Genomic DNA, 26574 nt, shown 5'->3' with positions numbered 1-26574 from the left:
GATTAATCTTGGGGTTATGGTCGCTACGTGAATTAGAGAGATTACATATTGCTAAGACTGAGTCAGATCGACACCTATGTATGAGTTGCTGTAATGAATACATAGGTAGACATATCGTTAATATTGTTTTGTTGTAATAAGCAGGAACGTTGATGTCAATGGGTTTTTATATATTAACTTTGTATTCTAGATACCCCTGACAAAGGGATTTTATCCCGAAATGCATTGGGTCATTTTAATAAAGATGTGGCATGTGGAAACCGGAATGCCTCCTACGTTTTGATTGGAATGAGTATAATGAATCGAATAATTAACAGAGATGGAGTAAACGACGGATAAAACTGATAAGTAACGTTTGATTGATTGGATTCATTCTTAACCCCTTCGGTGCTCATGACGGAACGGTTCCGTCATGAGCCACGGTTGAGCTGTGCTCATGACGGAACCGTTCCGTCATGACCACGCCCGCGCAAGATTCCGTCAGCACAGCGGCGGAATTTGCGCAGCATGGAAGGGGTTAAACGGCTGTGCATCTTGAGGTGGCACCGGATGAGGTGTCAATGAGTTTTGTTTATGTTGTAACGCGCAACTAGACGGAGCGCGAATCATATTTGCACGTCAACAACAGTTTGAAGGAGTACATGACTCTAAACTTTTGAGTACGCCGGTGTGCATCTCACTACTATATTGTTTGTATCACAGAACAGCCATAAGGAAGTATTTCCAAAAGCTGCAGAGGGGATCAGCTCATGCTTGGGCACCCTCTCACATAAAACCAAGCACTCTGCCTTCAGGATTGTCAAGGCCTGCCATATGAGTGGCTTATAGGTTTATATGTGTCTGTATAGGGTAGTGATATAGGTAGCCTATACCACAGTAAGGGGTGCAAGCACACCCTTACCCAGGCTGCAGTAGCAGACCTGTGGTGCCATTTTGGAGCGCTTTCCAGGGGTGGCATAATATATGCTGCAGCCCCTGGTAGGCCTCTGAGGTACCTATGCCCTAGGTACATAGTATACCATATACTAGGGGCTTATAAGGCACTCCAGAACCCAATTAGATATGTACCTAATGTACATGGAACCCATTTTAGAGAGGAAGCAGCTCGGCTGTGGTCCTGATTAGCAGGGCCACAGCCAGACTAAGGTCGAAAAACAGTGAAACACCAGCAAAAAGTGGGGGTACCCATGTGAAGCAGATCCTACTCTCCTACACCTCTCCCTGCCACAACCAGATCCCACAGTGGTGACAGATGCGTCACTTCTGGAATGGGGTGACCACATAGGAGAGGCGGAGATCAGAGGCCTCTGGTCTCCGGCGGAGTCCGGGCTTCAAATCAACCTGCTGGAGCTCCGGGTGATCCGTCTTGCACTAAAAGCATTCCTTCCTTCTGTCAAAGAAAGAGTAGTGCAGATGTTCACGGACAACACCACCGCCATGTGGTACTGCAACAAACAGGGCAGGTGGGGTCGTGGACCCTATGTCAACAGGCTCTCTAACTCTGGACGTGGCTGGAACATCAGGGCATGTCCCTGGTGGCTCAACACCTGGCAGGTTCCCTGAACGCCAGGGCGGACGAACTCAGCCACTGGTGCAGGATGGATCTCGAATGGCATCTTCAGTCGGATGTCGTGCAAGGTCTCTTTCAGCAGTGGGAAGAGCCTTGGTTATATCTGTTCGCCACCGAAGAGAACGCGCAATGTCAGCAGTTCTGCGCTTTATAATTTCCAAGTCAGCACTTGCACGGCGACGCTTTTCGTCGCAAGTGGAATTGCGGTCTTCTATACTCCTTTCTGACTATACCACTTCTGCCCAGAGTGCTGAAGAAGATCGGCCCAAGTCATTCTTGTGGCTACGGATCGGACACGAAGAGTCTGGTATCCCGAGCTCTTGAACATGGCCATCAATCCTCCGATCCGACTGCCTCTTTGTGAGAATCTTCTGTCGCAGCAACAGGGGACGGTCCTCCAGCCGAACTTGTTCAGCCTCCACCTCCTTGCGTGGAGATTGAGTAGCAACAGTTGACAGCTTTTGACCTTCCTCCCGAAGTCCGTAACGTCATCTTGGTAGCCAGGTGTCCCTTCACTAAAACGGTATATGCCTGTAGATGGAACAAGTTTGTGGCATGGTGCACAGCAAAGGCTGTGGATCCCCTTTCTGCCCCTCTTTCAGAGGTTCTCCTCTTCATTCTTTCTTTGGCCCAGCAGGGCTCTGCTCTGGGCACCTTTAAAGGCTATCTTTCCGCCATTTAGGCCTTTATTTGCCTTCCTGATCAGGCTTGTCTTTTCAAATCCCCTATTGTAAATAGATTTCTTAAGGGCATTACTCACCTCTCTACGCCTATTCATTTTGTAATTCCCCAGTGGGACTTGAATCTGGTCTTAACTTACCTCATGTGTGCTCCTTTCGAGCCACTACATAATTGTCCTCTCAGACTCTTGACCTTAAAGTCTGCTTTTCTGGTTACCATCACCTCTTCTCGCAGGGTAAGTGGGTCCAGTCTCTTTCTTCTAAACCTGCTTTCCTTGCTGTTCATTCGGAGAAGGTTGTCCTTCAAACTAGACCTTCTTTTCTTCCCAAAGTAGTTACCTCTTTCCACATATGACAGACCATCACTTTGCCCACCTTCTTCCCACGCTAGCTTCCTTCTAAGGAGGAGGCGAGGCTCCGCCGTCTGGATCCCAAACATGCTCTATAATTTTATCTGAATCACACAAAATAATTCTGGGTGGATGATCAACTCTTTGTTGGCTATGTGGGTGCCAAGAAAGGTCAGGCCGTGCAAATACGAACCATCGTCGTTATTTGCATTAAAATCTGTTATTCCTTGGTGAAAAAGGAGCCTCCGGTAGGTTTGCTCACCCATTCCACTAGGGTTACGGCAGCTACTACTGCTTTGGGACGTGTAGTCCTCCTCAGTGACATCTGCCAGGCAGCCACGTTCACCAAACATTACTGCCTAGACATTCAAGTCTGGAGAGACAGCTTCTTTGGCTGTTCAGTTCTCCAGGACTTTCTGGTGTGAACTTCGTTTACATACCCACCTCCAGGGTTGGTATGGCTGGGGAATCTATTCTAAGGCAAGTAATCTATAACTAATAGCCTCTTACAGATGAACAAGTTACTTACCTTCGGTAACGATATATCTGTAAGAGACATATATTAGTTATAGATTCCTTACCGCCCCATTCATCCTCCCTGTTCTGCGATCTGACTTCTAGAGTAAGGGACTCCCTTTCAGGGCCCTAGTGTTGTGCACCAGTGGTCAGTGTCTAGCATGGGTCTGCGCTTTTAGCGAGAAATGTTGTCTAAATAACTCACGTCAGCACGCAGAGGCGGTGTCTAAGTTGATACCGCGGTCATTCCGGCGATCACAACGCCAACGACGAGCGCAGAGTTGACCGACGCCACCTACCGACACGCAGGGGTACTTCTGAAGAAAAATCCTCCGTATCCAGTCTGATGCCGGGGGGTAGTTCTAAGGTAAGGACTCTATAATATATGTCTCTCACAGATATATTGTTACCAAAGGTAAGTAACTTGTTCACCACTGCTTTTCTGCAGTCTTTCTAACAACATTAAGATGGAGCTGCAGTTGTGTGGACATTCCTAGCTGTGAAGTGTCCCAATTGCAAATGCCTCACGTTAAGTTGTCCTGACCTTTTAAAAGACATCACATTGTATTCTAGGACTTGAGATTTTGTTGTTAACATTGTGACTATGTGCTTAAATAGCCCAGCAGTAAAGTGCAGTTGGGTAAAAAGCCAGGGTTAGCTGAAGATAGCACATATAACAGTGGGCCACCTTGCAGCCATGGTATGTAGATAATATTGTTGTGTTATGTTTTCACTAATATGACATGTGCATGTAACATCACTCTTTCCACAGTACCTCTCACTACATTTTGCATTGAATGCTTTAAAGCCTGGTGTGTTTGGAAAGTGGCCTGCTATCAATACTGACTTGTTAGAATAAGCATTTGCAATGCAATCGGTCTCTCCTTCGGGACCTTGCATGTATTTAGCAGTGCAGCACATTAGCATACAGTGGGAGCACGCGAGGGACAAAGCCATGCATTGGGAGCATGCGAGGGACAGAGCCACACAGTGGGAGCACATGAGGGACAGAGCCATACAGTGGGAGCACATGAGGGACAGAGCCATACAGTGGAAGTTAGGAAAGAGAGTGAGTAATAGATTGGGAGCCATTAACAGAGCGAGGTTGCATTAGAGCAGAGCCAACACCCGGAAAAAAAATAACAAATGCGTAAAGGACAGCCGGAGAGAGAAGTAGGGGCCCAGAGAGATAAATTATGAGAAATCAAATATTCTGGAGTGAGATAATGAGGATCAATGAAGAGAAAGAGACAAGTGACGTAACAGGAAGATCGAGTTGTGGGCTCCCATAAGAGGAACCAATAAAGGAGGACAGAGAATTTGAAGAAGAGACTAGTTAAGGAGAGTAGTTAAGTTGGAGAAAAAAGTAAGAAAGGGAAATAAGACGGAGTTAGGAGAAAAAGAAATCAATGTAAGACGGCAAAAGAAACGTGAGGCACAGAAGTGAACAAGTTGGAAACTGAAGAATGGAACCTGGAGCAGCGAAATTTAAATTAAATAAGTGTGATGGAGAGTAAGAACTATACCTCAAACGGGGCAAGATGCCCCAGGAAATGGCCTGTTGTCCCTGCGGTGGTTTCAGCATGGTGCAGTGGTACAGAGATAGCCTGATTCACGGTTGGGTGGATCGGTGGTAGGTACAGAATCCATGGGAAGCGGGGTGTTTTCCAAAAAGTTGGAAATTGGCAAAGAGGCAATGCAATAGGTCACGCATTTGCGAGAGTTTAAACTATTAGTATTGTAAATGGCAATGCCTTTTAATTATGTTTTAAAACACAAAACACAAATAAAAGGCATTGTCATTTACAATGGCAATAGCTCAAATTTCACATGCACACTGAATTAGCATTAACCAGGGCAGAATGCCCAAAACAGATTATTGATCACACAGGTAGAGAAACATTGACCATACCTTTAGCCTGCGCAGGATGGAGGTGACTCTCCTCTGTAGGTTATCCCATCGCTGGTCGCCTTCATGTACCATTTCCTTCAGTCTGTGCGGATTTCACTGGCTAGTTGACGATATTGTTTGTTTAGGAGATATATTTGGGTCAGGCTTTCATGGACCTGACACTGAAAGGCCTGAAGTCAAGAACACAGAATTCAACAGGGTGTGCGCCTTCATTGTTCATTAAAATAAATCTATTATTACTACTACATGCTTCTGGGTAGAAAATGGCAGAGGCTGTTGTTTAGAACAGCCATACTAAGTGTAAGACTGACCGAAACTTTCTATATTATCCACTCTATACGACATGTCTACCTGTCGCACACACAATTATTCCAAGGGCCTTCTTGCAGCTGCTAACAAATATTGTCACCCAACAGAAATCCTCTTATCGCCTTGGGAGGATGAAATACTTTGTGGACCAGCTGGGATTCATATACATGACAGTAAGGTTAAACGCAGCTCCCTGTAGTGGATGCCACAGTACAATGAGCCACCAGGTACACCTTCGCCCACATGAACAAGGGAATCAGCCACCGCAACTACCTCACAGGGTTATCTTTGAACATGACTGTCACTATGTCCTGAAAGAAGGTTCTTTCCCACCAGCCACTCTACAGGTTGCTGAAAGGCAGTGCTTCAATGTCTTTGTTGGTGATGGCAGACCGCTGTGGCTTGAAGGGAGCTCTGATGCCATTTTGGTGTTGTGAGCCTAGTCAATATTTTCTTTGAGTGCTTTATCATGTGGCACAGGTGGTAGGAACCATATGGAGTATTTTGCCTGGACATAACCTAATTAGAAGCAATGTCTGTTGCTGGGTAAATAGTGTATTCGCCATTGTCGTTAAGTGTGTGCTACGAGCAACATCATCTTTCAAAGCTTAAACAAAACACATTTTATCTGGCCTATGTTATGTTACGGGGTAATCCAAGCACCAGCACTTCGCCTGAAAGTCCTCAGTGCATGAACATTTGCCGTGAACCTCTGGAATCACTGTTAGGTTTATGATACAAAGGGCTCAAAAATCTAAATCATTAAAAAGTGGAGATGATGTTGTGAAATGAGGTGCATATAAAATTACATCTTATGACACTGCAGAATATTTTGCTTATACTTTTAGTGTTTGGACTAAACTTGCAGATAAAAAATGTTTTACCATGTTACCCTGTTTGTCTGCACCTTGCTATTTGCAAGAATACAACGTATTGGTCATGGGATAGTGTCACCTTTAAATGTTGCTCTGTAGTTTAGAGGGGAAACAGTGAATTCATATTTAACCACACAAGACATACTTTCCTTAACAGATCATTGTACAAGAGGGCAACAAATATTCAGCCCTGGCAGCTGTGACTGGGGTGTGTGTTGTTGAATCGTCTGTCGTGTGCTGTGTGCTGCTGGCGTACAGAGCTGTGCTTTGTCGGTGTATCAGCTGTGGACAAATATTCAGCCCTGGCAGCTGTGACTGGGGTGTGTGTTGTTGAATCGTCTGTCGTGTGCTGTGGGCTGCTGGCGTACAGAGCTGTGCTTTGTCAGTGTATCAGCTGTGGACACCTCACCACCACACACAATGTAGGCCTGACAGTAGGCATATATCACTTCAGCCGGCAGAAGTCACCTCAAACTTTTTCAGCTCGTCCTTGGCCACGGTGTACTGTAGAGCACGCCAGACGAGCAGGGGAAGGAGGCCGTCTGCTCTGAGACCTTCAGCCTCAGAAATTTCTGCCACAGGCGCCAGGTCTCCTCAATCATGTGAAGTGAATAAGAAAGTAGCATTTGCAGAGTATAAATACACGGGCCACAAAAGGTGCCTGGCCGCACTGGAGTGACCTGCTAGCTTACAATGCTCGCTTATCAAGCAACAGCTGCTCCAATTCTTATCTGACTTTCTGCCAATACAGGACACCCAAGCCAAGTAAATGTGTGTCTGTCTGCACTGGACCAAACCTGCTGCTTTCTGGCAGCTGCCCCCTTTACCAATACGGCTGCCGCTAATGCTACACTGTGTAAACAACACACTGCATTCTGAGACACTATTGGACATAAATGATTTCTGCTGTGCACAACGGATGCAAAACTTGAGTATGTTTAAGTGTTGGCTCTACTTATGAGCAAAACGTCACCGCACAAGATATCGAGATTCTCTCACATAAAACATGTCAGTCTTTTACAGATGCTCCCAACATAACGAATCTGTGAAAAGCTGCTAGCTACATGATCTGCCATCTCACAGTTTCGGTATTAAAAAAGTCATCCACTGAAACTCCTGCTTGGACGTTGCACAGTCGCTTCAAGGTTGCGCGAAATCAACTCAGGCTCCCACGGGAAAAAACCTTGGCTGTGAATCCTAACATGCGCAGTCTAGCTGCACAACTATCTTGTAAAACAGATGTAAGAATTATCTTACTTTTGAAGATAATGAGTTTAGCTTAGTTTGCAGGATGTCGCCAGCTGTGACGCACTGTGGAAAAAACTGCACTGCCTTCTATTAATAACAAGCATTTGCAATGCAATAGGACTCGCATTTACACAAGACCTATTGCATTGCAAACGGAGTGCGGGCGGGTGGGGTGTTGGCGGCGGCCGAGAAGGCAAGAACAACGGGAGCGCGGATGGGCGAGAAGGCACAGACTGCGGCAGAGGGGAGGAGAAGGCACAGGAATAAAATAGTGCTCACAATCTAAATAACACATACCATGCAACACTAGAAGTAAAGGGGCCAGTGGCCATGGAAGGATACAAATGGGACATGGTACTCATAAGGAGGGACTAACAAGCCTATAAACCAACCTGAAGGCAGCATTTAGAAAGGACAAAGACACAAGCCAATGAAAAAGATGGGCGGGGGAGTGGGCGGAGCTTCCACTTTATACTTCATTACTGTATACCTTAAAGAGCGAGTAGCGCATGTGCGCTGCAGCTACAGGCTCGACCTAAAAATGGGGCTGACATAACAAAGAGTTTTGTGTGGGTTAATGTGATAGTAAATATTGGCCACAATTCTTATGAGCCAGTAATTTCCCCAGTCAGTAAAATAATTAAAGCCTTCCTAAAGTCAAATATGATCTTAATATTCCCGCATTTTCTAGTGTTCAGACCTAAAATATGCTTCTAAACCCTGGGGAAACAAAACAAAGAAGATTTTTTTTTTTTTGTGACTTACCTAAACAACAAAACATAAGCAGAATAATCTTAGACCAGTCTTTCTTGCTGCTGCATTGTGTAATAAAGTCACATTGTCTGGCCCCTTGAGGAAAAACATAAAAAAATACTCATTCTCTTTCACTTTCCTTTCTTTGAATGGCATTTTTTTATGGTTGTGTAGGTGTTTATCAATATTTATATGTTTACAGTGATGAGGGCTGTTTCCCTTGTGGCATTTTATCAATTATAGGTATAAAATAAACCTAAAACAGGATTGCCTACAGATAGGCGTAGACAGTTAGAGGTTTGTCCCTTCCTATTGTAAACAATCATGATCTAGTGTAATATACCCTGTGAAAGACCTTAAGTAGTAAGATTCTTAAGCTTGCTTTATTGCCACCTTCCAAGGGTGCACCAGTGCTGCTTCCGAATCAATGTCCTCCATGTGGCCCAAATCAGTTTCCAACTTAGTTCTTAGTGAAGGGAGGTTATCTGGCCTATTGTTTAGGAGGGTGCAATACGGTCATGGAGTATTCTACTTTTCAGAGGGCTGCTGTCCTCCATTGTGTCACATGGCATTTCCTCTGTTTGGTGGGCATGGTGTATTTGAATGTATCAAGATTTGTGTGTCTTGCAGGTTGTACTCTGCGTGTAGGTCCTGGAATCCCCCCTTCCCTCCCAGGTCTCCGAACATCAAAATCCTGATAAAATCCTAAAGGGTCTTTCCTGACATCCCTTGGAACTCTTTTAGTGTGCCTCCAATCCGTCAGGGGAGTTTGTCTTTCCAACTACGTAGGCGATGGCTTTGTCCCAGGCCTCCAGGGTACTTTTTGTGGTGCCAAGCAGGTGTGAACAAAACTTTTGCCACTACAGTTGCATCGCTGGGTCATACCTGGGTGCGAAGCACCCCTCGTTGACTGCCTGGATTTGGGAGACCCAGTAGTATGCCCTAAGGTCTGGAAGTGAGATCCCCTTTATCTACATTTCTGCAGGATACGAAAGGCATGGCGCAAGGGCACCCTGCCCAGAGTAGGGTACGAAGCTTGCTGTCAACTTTATTAAAACAATTCTTCAAATATCGGCCATGGGGTGTTTTGTAGCACATTCAGGAATTTGGGGAGGGTAATTATCTTAAAAAGAGCTGCTTTTTCGTTGAGCGAGAGTGGCAGTTGCGTCCAGTGGCTGACGTTCTGCAGAAATGTTTGACCGCTGTCATGTTTCCTTTGAAAAACCGCTGCTTAGATGGCCTTATTCCTAACCCTGGGTAACGCAAACCCTCTCTGGTAGTCACCATCTGAGGTGGGATCAATATCTCCAAGGGCCAGGTTCCCATTTGGTACAGGACCGATTAATTCCAGTTGATTTTGTATCCTGCATACTTGTCAAAATTTCGAAATGCTGAAAGAACCGCTAGTATTGAAACAACTGGGTTGCAGAGGTACAATAATATATCATCCATGTACAGGAAAACATTCTCCAGTTCTCCTTTGACCTCCGGGAAGCCGATTACATCTCTTCTGAACCTCAGCCAACAGTCCAGCGACGGCTCCTCCACTATCGTGGAGGAGCGTCGCCCCCCTTCCGGCAACGTAAAGAAAATAAAAATAAAACAATAATAAACAGTGGTTTATTATTGTTTTATGTCGTGTCCCTGAGGCTTGGGGGTGGGGCCAGGGGGATAGCAGGCACCCACGGGGAGTAGTATGCACTGTTATCAGTGCGGATGACAGTTTGGCGGGCCGTCTCAGACCGGCCAAACTGTCCTGCGCTCTTTGCATGTTATCTACGCAGGCTGCATTACAGCCTGGGTGGAGAACATCCCCAGGCTCCCAGTCTCTGTCTGAGTGCTGAACCATGGTGCTCAGACCAATCACAAAGCTGCACTGCCACATTGTGATTGGCTCAGGAGAGCCTGAGTGGTTCCTGCTTCTGGCTGGAGCAGAGCGACAATGAGGGGGTATGACGAAAAGAGACACAGCAACGGCGGCAAGGAGGTACCTTTATTTTTATTTTCTTACTACCCCCCCCAACCCATCTGTGCCACCTGGCACTGCAACAGTCCAGGGGCTACAGAAGCAGAGCAAACAGAATCGGCTGGAGGGGACATCCCTGGCGTGTCCCTCTCCCCAGTTCAAAATCCTAAGAGAAGTTGCCGTTTACCTTGACCTTTTTCACTGGGTTGTGGTATAGGAGATGTATCCATCGACGGAAAATCAGGCCAATTCCCATCCTGGCCAAGACCTGAAGGAGATAATCCCACCTTATGGAATCAAACGCCTTCTGTGGGTCTAGGTATCCAGTTGCCAGGGGTAGATGCGTGTACCTGTGGTATTCCAGCCAACAGTGGGGATGATGGCGATTTTATCACCTGACCCTTTGAGATATAAACACCCTCTGATCCCAGTGTTCTATCTTGGGAATAACTTTTGTTAGTCAGATCACTAGTGCTTTAGCCAGGCTCATTACCTCTGTGTTCAGAAGGGAGTTTGGCTTATAGGAAGACTAATTGGTGCTGAGCTTCCTAGTTTTGGGTGGCATCACTGTTGTTGCTGCATGTAGGTCTGGGTGTTCTCTCTTCTATAGGGCCTCCGTAAACATGGAGAGGAGGGCCTATAGAAGGGGTCCAAAATTAGAAAGTTTTTAAATAAAATTCCACCGGGATGCCGTTGGGCCCTGGCATCTTCACTGCATGCATCAACCCTATTGCCTGTGGTAATTCTTTCAGGGAGAGGTACGGGTCCAGAGTACTCATATCCTCCAATGATAGCCATGGAGGGGCAGTTTCCCCAGGAAGGCCTCAATCTCTGCTTCAGAGGTCGGAGCCTGCTGCCTATAGAGATCTTGGTAGTAATGTGCAAATTCTTCTGCTATGCCCTCATCTGTCATATTCTGGGAGCTGTCCGGTATCTCCAACTCTCCCACCCATCTGCCCGCTAAATCCCATCTACTAAGGCACGTCAGCAGCCATTTGGCCTTGTTGCCCACCTCATATAGTATTTGTTGGGTAGCTAAGTACTGTTCCTTAGCCAAGTCATGTTGTGGAATTCCCTCTTTAGGGCTTCCAAACAGTTTTGCTGCACCCGGTCTTAGCGTAGTTCTTCTCAGTGGTCTGAATTTGACATTTTAGAAATAGTAGGCCATGACCTATGTGTTGCTTCTTGCAAGAAAGATTGTATTGGGCTCTGTCTCGAAGTACCATTTTAAAGGCCTCCCAGAGCACCACCGGGGAGCTAAGTAAGTCCTTGTTCTCCTGGAAGTAAAGCTCAGAGTCAATACGTAGCCCATGCACTACCTCGCTGTCTGGGGGTCCCAGCTGCTCAGCCTCAAAGTAGCCGCAATGTGACCTAGATCCTGCCCGGAGCACAAGTTTAAGTGGAGCATGGTCTGAAATGCCTCTGGTTAGGTATTCCACTGATATATTATTTGAGCACTCTTTATCATTGGCACAAATATAAAATCTAGATAGAAGAACGATCTGTAATCCCTGGAGAAGCATGAGTAGGACCTCTCCTTAGTGTGCCTGGTGCTTCACACATCTAGGAGACTGTGCTAGCGCTGACAGGTTCTTCACAGGTGTCAGGTATGCAGGGGACATGTCAGTTGAAGTATTCCTTACAGTATGGAAAATCCACACTAACTATGTGTATATCTGTGACCACCTCCAGCAGGATAGGGGTCAGTGCCTCAAACTCCTGCCTATTTTAGCGCCCGCCCCATCCTGGGTAGGCATACATGAATACACCACACACAGAGCTTAGTATTACACTTCTTTATTACTATGCGTGTAACTACGAACTCAATTTTCTAAACATGTACTTTATTCACCACACCCAAACCGAACACTAACATCATAGTTATATGAAGTCAATCAGGAACAAAAGGGTCCCATGATTGTTAACTAATAAGACACTACATCTTCCCCTTGTTAAATAATTATAAAAAATATTACATACATACATACATATATATATATATATATATATATATATTCACTGAAAAAACCATAGGTTTCACACATGTTATAGTTAGCGGAAATTTTACTGATAAAAAACCAATGAAATTCCCCCGTTATAGTTAGTGCAGGCAACTATAACTCACGCGACCGCAATCCTCTGCTGATGCTAATACTGTATTTAGACACTTATTTGCCCATGTCTTCTTCCATACATTTTTAACTATACATATATTACAAATATTTTTTTTTCATAAAGACACATATGTCATCAGCAGAAGATTGCGGTCGCGTGAGTTATAGTTGCCTGCACTAACTATAACGGGGGAATTTCATTGGTTTTTTATCAGTAAAATTTCCGCTAACTATAACATGTGTGAAACCTATGGTTTTTTCAGTGAATTTGCAAGGTTTTTTAAATGCTAATTCCTAACTATAACGTGTGTGAAACCTATGGTTTTTTCAGTGAATTTGTACGGTTTTTTAAATGCTAAGTTACTTTACGCCATTCGTGGCGTGCGCGCCCACTTAACGCAGTTCGTTCCGTGCGCGCACCGTGCGCGCACAGTGAGCACGCGGTGCGCTTCGCGCACCGCGCGCCCACTTTACGCAGTTAGTGCCGTGCATGCACGGTGGGCACGCAGTGCGATGACAAAGCAAGAAAGCACGTCAACAAATCTGTTTCTGCTTTCCTCCGTGACTATGGTATGGGTGCCATTTACCACAACAACTTGCGTTATGACATGCAAGACATTTATAGAGGAGATGGTGTGCACTTCAATGATGAAGGGAACAGAGTCTTCCTCTTGAACCTTAGACTCTGCATCGGTACTTACTTGTAGGTACCACTAAAAAATCATTTCATAAACACAACGGCTCTTTTTAGAGCCCCCTAATATCTAAACACTTAAATCTGATTTTCATTTATTTTTATTTTTTTTTCCTACCGTACGCTTACCGTAAGCTTACCGTACGCGTACCCCGTGATTTTTTTTAAAATCAATAAATGTTTTCTTTGTACTTTTCTGTCCTTCTTTGACCCCCTTACAAATGTTAGGGGGTCTGTAACTCTCCTCATTGCCCCCTTTCCTTGTTTTCACTCTTTTTTTTCAGAGTGAAATACACAAAATGGCGGCCGCCGCTTCCTGGTTTCGGCCGATTCGAATGTTTACTAAGATCTAAGAGCCAATCAGAATCGCGCTCGCGCACGCCACCGTACGCTTACCGTAAGCGTACGGTAAGCGTACCGTAAGCGGGCTCAGATATATATATTGATTTAAAGGCTATTTTCTCAGAATCTACTGAACAGATTTACACCAAACCTACAAAAGGCACTTCCTTGACCTAGGGGCTACCTCTCTGCCAAATTTTGAGTAATTCTGTTCAGCCGTTCGGGCTGTAGCTCGTTCTAAAGGTCCTATGGAAAAATGCATGGGAAAAACGCGTTTTGGGACCCCCCTTTTATCTCAGCCCCCGCTTGACGGATCCCCCCGAGACTTTCAGGGTAGGAGCGGAGCGTAGCGCCCCACCTATTTTGAGAAATTCGCGAGGATTCGTCGACCGGCGCCAAAGTTATTCAAAATAGAATGTTGAGGTTTTCCTATGGAAACGTGGTCCTAACTATAACTACCTACTGGCGACCGCCAGTAGGTAATATATATATATATATATATATATATATATATATATATATATATATGCTTTTCCACAGCGGTTCAAGTTTCCTGTTTGCCTGGCGCTTCAAAAAGGTGCGTCACCCTCGCGGTTTGAACCAAAACCGCTAAACATACCGCGATTTCTTCAAAGAAGAGGAAAATAGGGTCGCACTCCAGCTCGTGTAGTCAATTTATTCTTGAATCATTGTTAGTCAGCAAAAAAACACAGATCCCAACCAACACGTTTCGGTATTGCAAAATACCTTGTTCACGGTTGTTTGTTTTGCGCAATCTACCTTGTTTTTACACATTCATAACAGGAAGTGGTGCTACCTCATTTCCTGTTAGTGATGGGATTTACTCCTCAGAATTCGGGGAGTTGTGGTCCCTTCTATTACAGGATATTAAAAAAAAACGGAAAATGAAGTTATTTCATTTCAGATAAAATGAATCAAAGAAACCAATAAATACATTTTGGCATGAGGATCGACCAAATTATAAACCCATAATTCATTTCAAATCAAACCAATTGAATTCTTGAAAAGTTTGCTTCCGGATGAAATATCCAGGGTTTGGCACGATCAAATATTGAATATAACTCATTATATCAGTGTCCTGCCACATTGGCTATCAATTTCTGTTCGAGGTGCATTTTATATAGTCCCTTCGGTGGGAATGTTTTATCATTTTAATGCACATCATTTACATTCTATTGTGCCTGTTTGTCCCTCTAATATAAATATTCACTCCTCCAGTGGAGATAATTATCTCATCTTGAAAAATAATATTTTATATGTTCGTGTTACAATTATACTGACATTTTTCATTAAGGTGATCGTGCCACCTGTAAGTGTCTTTTTGTCAACATGTATTGGATCCATTCACCTTTTTATGATTTATTGATTAAATATGTATGTATAGTTCTTCCGACTGGTTTAAGCCATGTGGTGATATACTTCTGAAATTTAAAATATGTCGTGATTCCCTTTGGCGCAGCATTTTCTCCCTGTTGCCGCCTCGTGAAATTATGGGTATGGTTTCTATTCCATAAAATTTCAAAGATTTCCAATTGCTATTGTGGTGAAGTTCCATATGTTTGGCCACTGCGTTGTTCTTATCTTTATTTTTTGTCGCACGGACATGTTCAAGTATTCTTTTCTTTAAATCACATATGGTGCTTCCCACATATTTTAACTTACATGGGCACTCAATCACATATATGGTATATTGACTCTTGCACGATATCAATTCTCTTATTTGCCAGACTTTGTCATTTGCCACTGTTGTCTCTGTTGTTGGTTGTGCAATTTGGCACGCTTTGCAGTTGTGGCATTTGATGAATCCTTTAGTTTTGAGCCATGTGTCTTTAGGTTGATTTGCTTTGAAGTGGCTATGCACTAGCCGATCTTTTAAGTTTGTTGCTCTACAATATGTTATTGTTGGCTGAGGTCCCATCTTTTCGCCAATTGTGCCATCCAACTGCAAAATGTTCCAGTTCTTTTTAACTATGCCAGCGATCTCCTTGGATTCCAGAGAAAAATCCATTATTAGTCTTATGGATTCCATATCTGATTGTTTTTCCTCATCTTTAGCTTTAAGGCACTCGATCCTTAAACTTTCATTTGCTCTACTCCAACATCTATTTACAATATTTTCATTATACTTTCTGGCTTTGAATCTTTTTATTGTCTCAGCACTGTGTTTCCTCCATTCCACTTCCTCACTGCATATTCGTCGTAAACGGAGAAATTCTCCGTATGGTATGTTGGATATTAGAGAAGGTTGGTGGAAGCTTGTTGCCTCCAAGGTGGCATTTGTTGCCGTAATCTTGCTGTGAAGTGTGGTTTCCAGATGATTGTTTTTTACATAAATTTCAGCATCTAGGAAAGTCACCCTTTCCTTGTTGATTTCATATGTTAATTTCAAATTAGATGTGCTGTTGTTTAAGATTTTGAAATATTCCTGAAAATCATCCACATTCCCGTTCCAAATGATTAAAAGATCGTCTATGAATCGGATCCAACTGACTATCTTTTTTGTGTATTTCTCATGTTGGATATTCCATGCCACCTCCTTCTCCCACCAGCCCATTGTTAAACATGCATAACTAGGGCTGAAGGAAAAAACGATAGCTGCCCTGTTCTTCTGTCGAAATAGATCTTCACCAAACAAAAAAATATTGCATGTGAGGCAGGTTGAAATCATGTCTAGTAACATTTCATTATGTTCTTTACAATGATTCTTGGCTTCACACCTACACACACTCTAGGTACAAGCAGAGTAGGGTTTGCATAGTAGGAGTACGCCTGATTGCTGCCTTTATTATATATATACTAACCAAAAGAATAATGACGCGGCACTCGACGATTAAAGATGTTGATGTTGTTTAATCTTCAAAAAGTAATCCTCCCTACGCGTTTCGAACCGTAGTTCCTGTTCACGGTAGATTGTTACAGTAGTCCTACTTTCATTTCTTGTTTTTATACACACATTCATAAAGGTGCTGTTACATTGCATTCTGGGTGATGTAGTTTAGAAAAAATATAAGCAATGGGGAATTCACTTCATTCCTATTCTAGGGTATAAATATATACACATGCTACCCTGCTTAGATGCTTACAGGAGGTCACGTATGACTCAATCAGTACCTTTTAACACAAAGAAACATTCTATGTGAAGCACTTGAATATGTGTTCATTATTAATTCCTGAATGCAAGGCACATTGTGTATTTCAATGTGTGATGGCGACATATAAAATGTTGTGCATATCCGTATGTCATATAGTATAGATGATGGCATTGTGTTAAGCAAAAAATCATGGCTGATTGAGTCATACGTAGATAGTTATAGTTAGGACATCTCAAAATTCTATTTTGAATAACTTTGGCGCCGGTTGACGAATCCTTGCGAAATTTTCAAAACTAATGGGGCGCTCCGTTCAGCTCCTACCCTGAAAGTCTCGGGGTGATTCGTCAAGCAGGGGCTGAGAAAAAAGGGGGGTCCCAAAACGCGTTTTCCCCATGCATTTTCCCATAGGACCTTTAGACACAGCTAAGGCTCGAACGGCTGAACAGAATTACGTGAAATTTGGCAGAGAGGTAGCCATAAGGTCAAGGAAGTGCCTTTTGCAGGTCTGGTGTAAATCTGTTCAGTATTTCCTGAGAAAATAGCATTTAAAAGCATATCAATATCTATACACGCGCAGCGTGCGCGCACAGAGCAAGCCCTGAGCGCGCACCCTGCCGTGCGCGAGCGTTATTCTGATTGGTTGTTACATGTTATTAAACATTCGAATCGGTCGAAATCAGGAAGTGTCGGCCGCCATTTTGTCTGTCACACTAAAAAGGAAAGGTGGAGACCGTGAAAAGGGGGAAGGGTAGGGAGTTCTAGACCCCCTAGCCATTGTCAGGGGGGCACAGTAGGACCACGAAGGGCAAAAAAAAAATTAAAATTTTTAAAAAAACATCGCGAAGTGCGCGCACTCTACGCATACCCGAAAAAACCTTTAAAACATCACGACGTGCGCGCACCCAGCGCGCACCCGAAAAAAACCATTAAAAAAAATAGAAATAAAAATCACGTTTAAGTGTTTAGATATTAGGTGGCTCTAAAAAGAGCCCTTGTGTTCATTGAGTGTTTTTCGGTACCTACAAGTAAGTACCGATGCAGAGTCTAAAGTTCAAGAGGAAGACTCTGTTCCCTTCATCATTGAAATGTACACCGTCTCCTCTATAAATGTCTTGCATGTTGTAACGCAAGTTGTTGTGGTATATAGAACCCATACCATAGTCTCTGAGGAAAGCAGAAACAGACTTATTGACGTGCTTTCTTGCTTTGTCAATCTGCGGACAAAATTGGTTGGACCAGTTCCACTTTTGCCTTTGGCATATGTTAGAATATACAAAGGCAGATTGAGGAAAAAGCGACATCAATTGCACAAAGGTGTCCTTAATAAGCATTTCCAGACCTACCCCAGTTAAAGTGCCTAGGTCATTTCCACCACAGTGCACAATAATAAGGTTAGGCTGTGGGAGATGTAGAAAGGTTTTCACCAAAGGCATTAATTGGTGCCACTTTAACCCTCTCTGACCAATCCATTTAATGTCTACATTTGGCAAAGCAAGGTCTCTCACCATACCTCTTTTTTCTGCAAATTTTTCACTCCAGAAGACATAGCTATGAGCTACAATCCACACTGTGAACATCTTTCAAGGAGATCTGGATGCACTCAGAAGGTGTCTTTCAGTAGAATGGCAATATGAAAAGAAACACAGTTGAAAAATGGAGGCATACATACTTTTTTTGATAAAAAGAACTTATTGGCTGATTCAAACCATTTTACAGTTAAAACTAGGCTGTATGTTTACATTTTTAAAAGCATGTTTTGGATTGGTACAGAAAAATGTGTTCCCACTGAACATTACTTTGGATTTGCTGTTAGGTTTGAAAAGTCAAGCACTCTTGCTCTTTTGATTTGATACAATGTCTGCTGAACTTCTGACCTCTCTGCTCACACCTGTGTTCCATGAGCTGTTGCTATGGTAGCAGGCAGAAGTCATGTTGGGGGAAGGGATGATTTGCAAAGGGGTTGAAAGTTGCAACCAATAGAAATGTGTGATTCCATTTGAAAAAATGTGGGAAGGACTGTGATTTTACATTAACATGTATATGTGGGAAAAAAGAGAGGGAAAAATTGCCATTTACTGGTTGTGGAGAGAGGAGAGAGGTGTATAGCTCTGAGATTCTGGCTCTGATAATCTGCTGTTTGAGTGCCACATTTCTTTCTCAACTAATTAATTTTAAAGGTGAGTTATGAGTTTGAGAGGGGAAGTATGTGGTGTATTTTGATATAAATAATAGAATTGTCATTCTTGTTTTAAAGTTGTGTTTTACATTTTGTGATTTAGGAGAAATTTAACTGTCTTGAACTAGTAAGATATTATGGAGTATGTCTTCACTGTAAGTTAAGGTGTAGTGGTATTAGTGAGGAATATTGTTTTGTGACTAGAATTACATCATGAGTCTGTCTGCACACAGGATTTGTTGACAGAGATTTAATTTGTGTTGCTTTTGTTCTGTTAGCCTTGCACTCGCAGAAAAGGGGTAGTTTGTTATCTTAAAGTGTGATGGTTAGCATTCAGCAGAAATCATTTACTGATCAGTGAGAGGCAAATGCAAACACATTTGAAAATAGTATGGTACATTTTCCTACCACTTTAAAAGTTGTGTTTTACATTTTATGTTAAGGAAGATATTTAAGTGGCTTGAACATGTTATATATTATGGAGAATGTCTTCATTATAAGTTAATGTGTACTGGTATCACCCAGGAATACTGTTTTCTACCTAGAATCATACCATGAGACAGTGAGCACCCAGGAAATGTAAACAGAGATTTCATTCCGGTTGGTCTTGCTCTATTACCCTTGCACTCGCAGGAAAGGGGCAGCTTGTTTTTTGTAACACTCTAGTCTAATCAGTCACCCTCTAACACATGGTCATGGACTCAAGGAGCTGTTAGGACATGTGCTCCTTTGTGCTTGTCTAAACTAGAAGGAACATGTGTCAGTCTGTTACAGTAATTATCACTTGCTCTACCCCAGTAGTAAATGTGCTTTCAAATTGCCAAAGGAAATATTGCTTTCTGCCTAGAATGAGACCATGAGTCTGTGTGCATACAGGAATTGTTGTTAGCGTTTTAATTTGTGTTGCTGTTGTTCTGTAAAACTTGCACATTCAGGAAAGGCCCAGCTTGTTTTCTACCAATGTGTTGGTTAGCACTCAGCAGAAATCAGTATCTCAAAAATGTGAGGCAAATGCAAACACATTTGAAAATACCATGGTAGATTGTTCATCAATTCTTGCAATGGCTGAGGTGGTTCCTACATGTTGAAAGCTCTAATTAACCCTTACCACACATGTACTCTTACACACATGTCTGTACTCTTCATGCAGTTGTGGGAGTCTCCATGCAGATCCCTCTTGCAGCTGACAATACACAGTCTCCAGAAACACACTCTTTGCACACACGCAGCAGCTTCTGCTACACTCCCATGCGTAATAGTCAGCTCTATGTGCTGTTTCAGATAGCAGTGTGTAACGCAAACAGATTCAACGTCACCAAGGCTCATTTCCTTTGCTCTAGTCTAATCAGTCACCCTCTAACACATGGTCATGGTCTCAAGGAGCTGTTAGGACATGTGCTCCTTTCTGCCTGTCTAAACTAGAAGGAACATGTGTCAGGCTGTTACAGTAATTATCACTTGCTCTACCCCAGTAGTAAATGTGCTTTCAAATTGCCAAAGGAAATATCGCTTTCTGCCTAGAATCAGACCATGAGCCTGTGTGCACACAGGAATTGTTGTCAGCGTTTTAATTTGTGTTGCTGTTGTTCTGTAAAACTTGCACATTCAGGAAAGGCCCAGCTTGTTTTCTTCCAATGTGTTGGTTAGCACTCAGCAGAAATCAGTATCTCAAAAATGTGACGCAAATGCAAACAGATTTGAAAATAGCATGGTAGATTTTTCATTAATTCTTGCAATGGCTGAGGTGGTTCCTACATGTTGAAAACTCCAATTAACCCTTACCACACATGTACTCTTACACACATATCTGTACTCTTCATGCAGTTGTGGGAGTCTCCATGCAGCTCTCTCTTGCAGCAGACAGTACACAGTCTCCAGAAACACACTCTTTGCACACACACAGCAGCTTCTGCTACACTCCCATGTGTAATAGTCAGCTCAGTGTGGTGTTTCAGATAGCAGTGTGTAACGCAAACAGATTCAAAATCACCAAGGCTCATTTCCTTTGCTCTAGTCTAATCAGTCACCCTCTAACACATGGTCATGGTCTCAAGGAGCTGTTAGGACATGTGCTCCTTTCTGCCTGTCTAAAGTAGAAGGAACATGTGTCAGGCTGTTACAGAAATTATCACTTGCTCTACCCCAGTAGTAAATGTGCTTTCAAATTGCCAAAGGAAATATCGCTTTCTGCCTAGAATCAGACCATGAGTCTGTGTGCACACAGGAATTGTTGTCAGCGTTTTAATTTGTGTTGCTGTTGTTCTGTAAAACTTGCACATTCAGGAAAGGCCCAGCTTGTTTTCTTCCAATGTGTTGGTTAGCACTCAGCAGAAATCAGTATCACAAAAATGTGAGGCAAATGCAAACACATTTGAAAATAGCATGGTAGATTTTTCATCAATTCTTGCCATGGCTGAGGTGGTTTCTACATGTTGAAAACTCTAATTAACCCTTACCACACATGTACTCTTACACACATGTCTGTACTCTTCATGCAGTTGTGGGAGTCTCCATGCAGATCTCTCTTGCAGCTGACAATAAACAGTCTCCAGAAACACACTCTTTGCACACACGCAGCAACTTCTCCTACAGTCCCATGCGTAATAGTCAGCTCTGTGTGGGGTTTAGATAGCAGTGTGTAACGCAAACAGATTCAACGTCACCAAGGCTCATTTCCTTTGCTCTAGTCTAATCAGTCACCCTCTAACACATGGTCATGGTGTCAAGGAGCTGTTAGGACATGTGCTCCTTTCTGCCTGTGTAAAGTAGAAGGAACATGTGTCAGGCTGTTACAGTAATGATCACTTGCTCTACCCCAGTAGTAAATGTGCTTTCAAATTGCCAAAGGAAATATCGCTTTCTGCCTAGAATCAGACCATGAGTATGTGTGCACACAGGAATTGTTGTAAGCGTTTTAATTTGTGTTGCTGTTGTTCTGTAAAACTTGCACATTCGGGAAAGGCCCAGATTGTTTTCTTCCAATGTGTTGGTTAGCACTCAGCAGAAATCAGTATCTCAAAAATGTGAGGCAAATGCAAACAGATTTGAAAATAGCATGGTAGATTTTTCATCAATTCTTGCAATGGCTGAGGTGGTTCCTACATGTTGAAAACTCCAATTAACCCTTACCACACATGTACTCTTACACACATGTCTGTACTCTTCGTGCAGTTGTGGGAGTCTCCATGCAGATCTCTCTTGCAGCTGACAATACACAGTCTCCAGAAACACACTCTTTGCGCACACGCAGCAGCTTCTGCTACACTCCCATGCGTAATAGTCAGCTCTGTGTGCTGTTTCAGATAGCAGTGTGTAACGCAAACAGATTCAACGTCACGAAGGCTCATTTCCTTTGCTCTAGTCTAATCAGTCACCCTCTAACACATGGTCATGGTCTCAAGGAGCTGTTAGGACATGTGCTCCTTTCTGCCTGTCTAAACTAGAAGGAACATGTGTCAGGCTGTTACAGTAATTATCACTTGCTCTACCCCAGTAGTAAATGTGCTTTCAAATTGCCAAAGGAAATATCGCTTTCTGCCTGGAATCAGACCATGAGCCTGTGTGCACACAGGAATTGTTGTCAGCGTTTTAATTTGTGTTGCTGTTGTTCTGTAAAACTTGCACATTCAGGAAAGGCCCAGCTTGTTTTCTTCCAATGTGTTGGTTAGCACTCAGCAGAAATCAGTATCTCAAAAATGTGATGCAAATGCAAACAGATTTGAAAATAACATGGTAGATTTGTCATTAATTCTTGCAATGGCTGAGGTGGTTCCTACATGTTGAAAACTCCAATTAACCCTTACCACACATGTACTCTTACACACATGTCTGTACTCTTCATGCAGTTGTGGGAGTCTCCATGCAGATCTCTCTTGCAGCTGACAGTACACAGTCTCCAGAAACACACTCTTTGCACACACACAGCAGCTTCTGCTACACTCCCATGTGTAATAGTCAGCTCAGTGTGGTGTTTCAGATAGCAGTGTGTAACGCAAACAGATTCAAAAATCACCAAGGCTCACTTCCTTTGCTATAGTCTAATCAGTCACCCTCTAACACATGGTCATGGTCTCAAGGAGCTATTAGGACATGTGCTCTTTTCTGCCTGTCTAAATTAGAAGGAACATGTGTCAGGCTGTTACAGTAATGATCACTTGGTCTACCCCAGTAGTAAATGTGCTTTCAAATTGCCAAAAGAAATATCGCTTTCTGCCTAGAATCAGACCATGAGTCTGTGTGCACACAGGCATTGTTGTCAGAGATTTATTTCATGTTTCTTCTATTTTGTAAGAGTTTGACTCGTAGGAAAGGATCAGCTCATGTGATAGGATTTGAAAAGTTTTTAAAAAGAAAATGTAATGAATTTAAATTACATAAAGGTATTTTTTTTTAGTTTTTTGCAGGTATTGGTGAGCAACAGTGAAAAAATATAAAGATGCCTATAAAGTCAAGAAAAAGAAAAGAAAAGAAACAACACCTATATTTGAAGACAACGGATGAAAAAAAAATAGGAGGCGAAGCACATGTTGGAAAACAGAAAAAGTCTTCTGGTAAGCAAACTAAAGAATTTTTAAAAAATATCTTCAAAAAAAAAAAATGATCGAAAGATACATTCAAACAGTGTTACAAGTACAAAACTACAACAAAGTCGACAGCAAAAACAAAATGCTAATATAGACTCAAAAGTGAGGAAGAGTGACTTAACACGGAAAATAGATTTTAAAAACATCTGTCGAAAAATGTTTCAGAGAAGAGTGATGTTAAATTTGCTGAAGGATGTGAAAAAATATAAGAAAAAAACCAAATTTTATAGGAAAAAGAAATTAATTGAAAGTATTGTTACCAAGGCATTAGAAATAAAAAAAAAACTATTCATTTTAATTTTGAACAGGATGCGTAGATTAGATAAATTAGTCAATGCAATGAAGTCACAAAGCAAAAGGAAAAGAGAAGTAAAAAAAAATAACTTTTGTAAAGTGTTCTTAGGAGAATTGAAGCATAGTTCAAGTACTGAACCATTTTTTAATGAAGAGAGTTATCTTCAAAGTAATAGTTTGTTGCATGCAGTTGACACCAATGGTAGAGCATATGAAGTTAAGGATGGGTGTGTAATGGAAAAGGAGAAAATGGTTCCAAGAAATGAGGAACACGTGATGGCTGATGAGGTTATGGGGAGACGTCCTAAAGCCCCAGTGTACACTTGGAATTGTAGTAGTATTTGTACTGTGCGTCAGGAATCTATTGATAAATTACGTGACTTTCTAAGAGAATATAGTAAAAAGAGTGTTAAACAGAAAATTAAGGTGCTTCAAAGACTAGATCCATGCAGAGTGAGAGAGAATACTGGTTTGCAAGGACGTTCTCTGGCTTGTCTATCTAGGAAAGTGTGTCAAAGTGTTTTTCACCATTTTAGGATGCTGGCTGTTCATCATACTGAAATGAGAAAGTTTGTGAGAACATTGTATTTTTCTAAAAGTCCAGCACTAAAGTTAAATGAGTTGAATAATGCTCTGTTCCGTGGATCTGTATCAGATGTAGTGAAGGTTACTGATGAGATTCAGTTTTGTTACTTTGGTCCAGAACAAGAAAGTGCAGAAAATGACACAGTTATTGATGAAAATGTGGAAGAGAATGTAGAACTCACTGTTAGTAAAAATTTTGATGATGAAATGACAACATTTGCTATCATCTCTAATGAAAGACCAAATATTACTTGTATATGTTGCCGGAGAAGCCATTACAAAAATCAAACAAGGAATGTTGATCTGTATAAAAAAAGTGAAAATGAAGATAATTATAAGTGGAAAGATTTTGCCACATATATATTTCTGGAAAATTGTTTTGATTTGGGTGAAGATCAGTGTATTTGTAAATACTGTTATAACAAGTTAGAAGAAAATAGAATGCCAGCTAGAGCTGTACATAATAATTTAGAATTGGTTGATATTCCTCCAGAACTTTCTGATTTAAATACGTATGAGTCTATACTCATTCAATGTGTCCATCCGTTTCAGACCATAGTGCGTATGGAGCCAAAAACTGGTAAATTACCTCCTTCGGATTTACAAAGAGGTTTAAAAGGAAGAGTTGTCTATTTGCCATTGGATTTGAAAAAAAATATGGAAACAATTGATGCAGATACTTTGGAAACTGAACCATTAGTTATTCTGGTTAATGGTGTACCTACAAAGAATAAGAAAATTTGGCAGGAGCTGGTGGATGTGCGAAAAGTACAAAGAGCAAATTTGTATTTGAAAAAAAATAATAAATGGTATGAAGCCGTTTATATGGATGAAGATGAAGAAGAAATACTAGAAGACACAGGAATACCAACTGGGCAACTTGAAAAAGTGGATAAGTCAAAAGAAGAAGAAATTTCAGCATACATCCTCTACATTCTAAAGAAGTTATGGGAAACGCTATTGATCTGTTTCAGATGAAGAAAGCACAAGGAACTCCCGTGAGTGTATGGGAGGAGAGCTTGGAAGCTCGTTGTTTTCCCCAGCTGTTTCCTACAGGAAAAGGAGGACGATATGATGAACGTCCAGTACAGATTCCTGCTTCTGAGTATCGGACTACAAGACTATATGCAGAAGATCCGAGATTTCGTCAAAGTATTCCTTATTTGTTCCATCTTTTATTTGAAAGTGACTTGTCAGAACTATCTTATGCAGTAAATAACATTTTGAAAACTGGAGTACATCTACGTAATGTGACTGCAAAGGATTTTATGAACAAAGTGCAACAGCGAGATGATCATTTGGAATCTCAATTGATCAATTTGATGGCTTGTCAGCGTGGGACGAATGAATATTGGTACCGACGCCATGGAGAATTGAAATGTATGTTACGGAATTTAGGAACTCCTACATGGTTCTGTTAGATCTGGGGGTCTCTAGTTGGCAGGGTAGGTACCACTGTCCAAGTAGGGACCCTTGCTTCTAGTCAGGGAAAGGGGGATACACTGTTAAGATAACCCCTGCTCACCCTCTAGGTAGCTTGGCCTGAGCAGTCTAGGCTATCAAAGGCAATGTGTAAAGTATTTGTACCAACACTCACAGTAACACAGTGAAAACACCACAGATTTACTCCACACCAGTTTTAGAAAAATAAGGTATCTTTACTAAAAGCTTCACAATACCAAATACTACAGACAAACCAACATATAATTCAAAAGGTTACTTTAAAGATAGTTCAAGAGCTTGCAGAAAGTACTCCAGGATGTAAAAGTCAGTGTCTTGCACAATGCGACTCTCAATGCACAAAATGCAACACTTTCGTGCCCAACAGTACCTGTAGTTGCGATAAGGTTCCCAAAAGCTATAACAAGGAAGATGGCAAAGGCGATGCGATACTCCTGAGATCCTGGGGAGGCTTTGCAGCAGCCCTGCTTCACGCAGCAGAGGTGGATGCGCCGGCTCCGATCTGTAGGGGGAGGATGCGATGACTTTGGCTTTCGTTGCGTAGGTTTCTTAGGGGGAAGCTTCACGCACAGGTTCGATGCAACACGCTTCGATGTGGCATGATGCGCGGCGCAGCGTTGACTTCCGGCGCCGCAACTCTCGATGCGCCACGGAACGGGACTCTGCGTCGACGCACACGATGACTGGAGACTTTCACGCACCGGCAATGGTGCGGCTCGCAAACTGGTTCTGCGACGACCCTCGCAATGTCAGGAATCTTCACGCTTCGGGACGATGCTCGACGCACTCGGCGATGCGGAGACCCTGCGTGTTGCGATGGTGCCGCGATGACATTTTCCACGCACTCTCGTTCTTGCGACACGCATTCGGATGATGCGTTGGGTACCAGTTGTTCTTTTTCACGGTACTGCTTCCCAGCTCCCAAACACAGCAAAACGACCTCCTGAGGCCCCAAGACTGGGCAAGCACTCCAAGGCAGGTCAGAACTCCTTCAGCAGAGTTCCAGGGGAGCTGGTGGTGAAGTCCTTTTGTT

The 26574-nt window shown here is 42.6% G+C and overlaps 1 protein-coding gene across 1 annotated transcript in view; it reads left to right on the top strand.

The window, feature by feature from the left end:
* Positions 1 to 26574, top strand: part of MEIOSIN (meiosis initiator) — a 2478810-nt gene that overhangs the window by 1446604 nt on the left and 1005632 nt on the right. The window lies entirely within an intron of this gene.

Source organism: Triturus cristatus, chromosome 9 (assembly GCF_964204655.1).
Source record: "Triturus cristatus chromosome 9, aTriCri1.1, whole genome shotgun sequence".
Taxonomy (NCBI): domain Eukaryota; kingdom Metazoa; phylum Chordata; class Amphibia; order Caudata; family Salamandridae; genus Triturus; species Triturus cristatus.
This window is presented reverse-complemented; position numbering and strand designations above follow the sequence as displayed.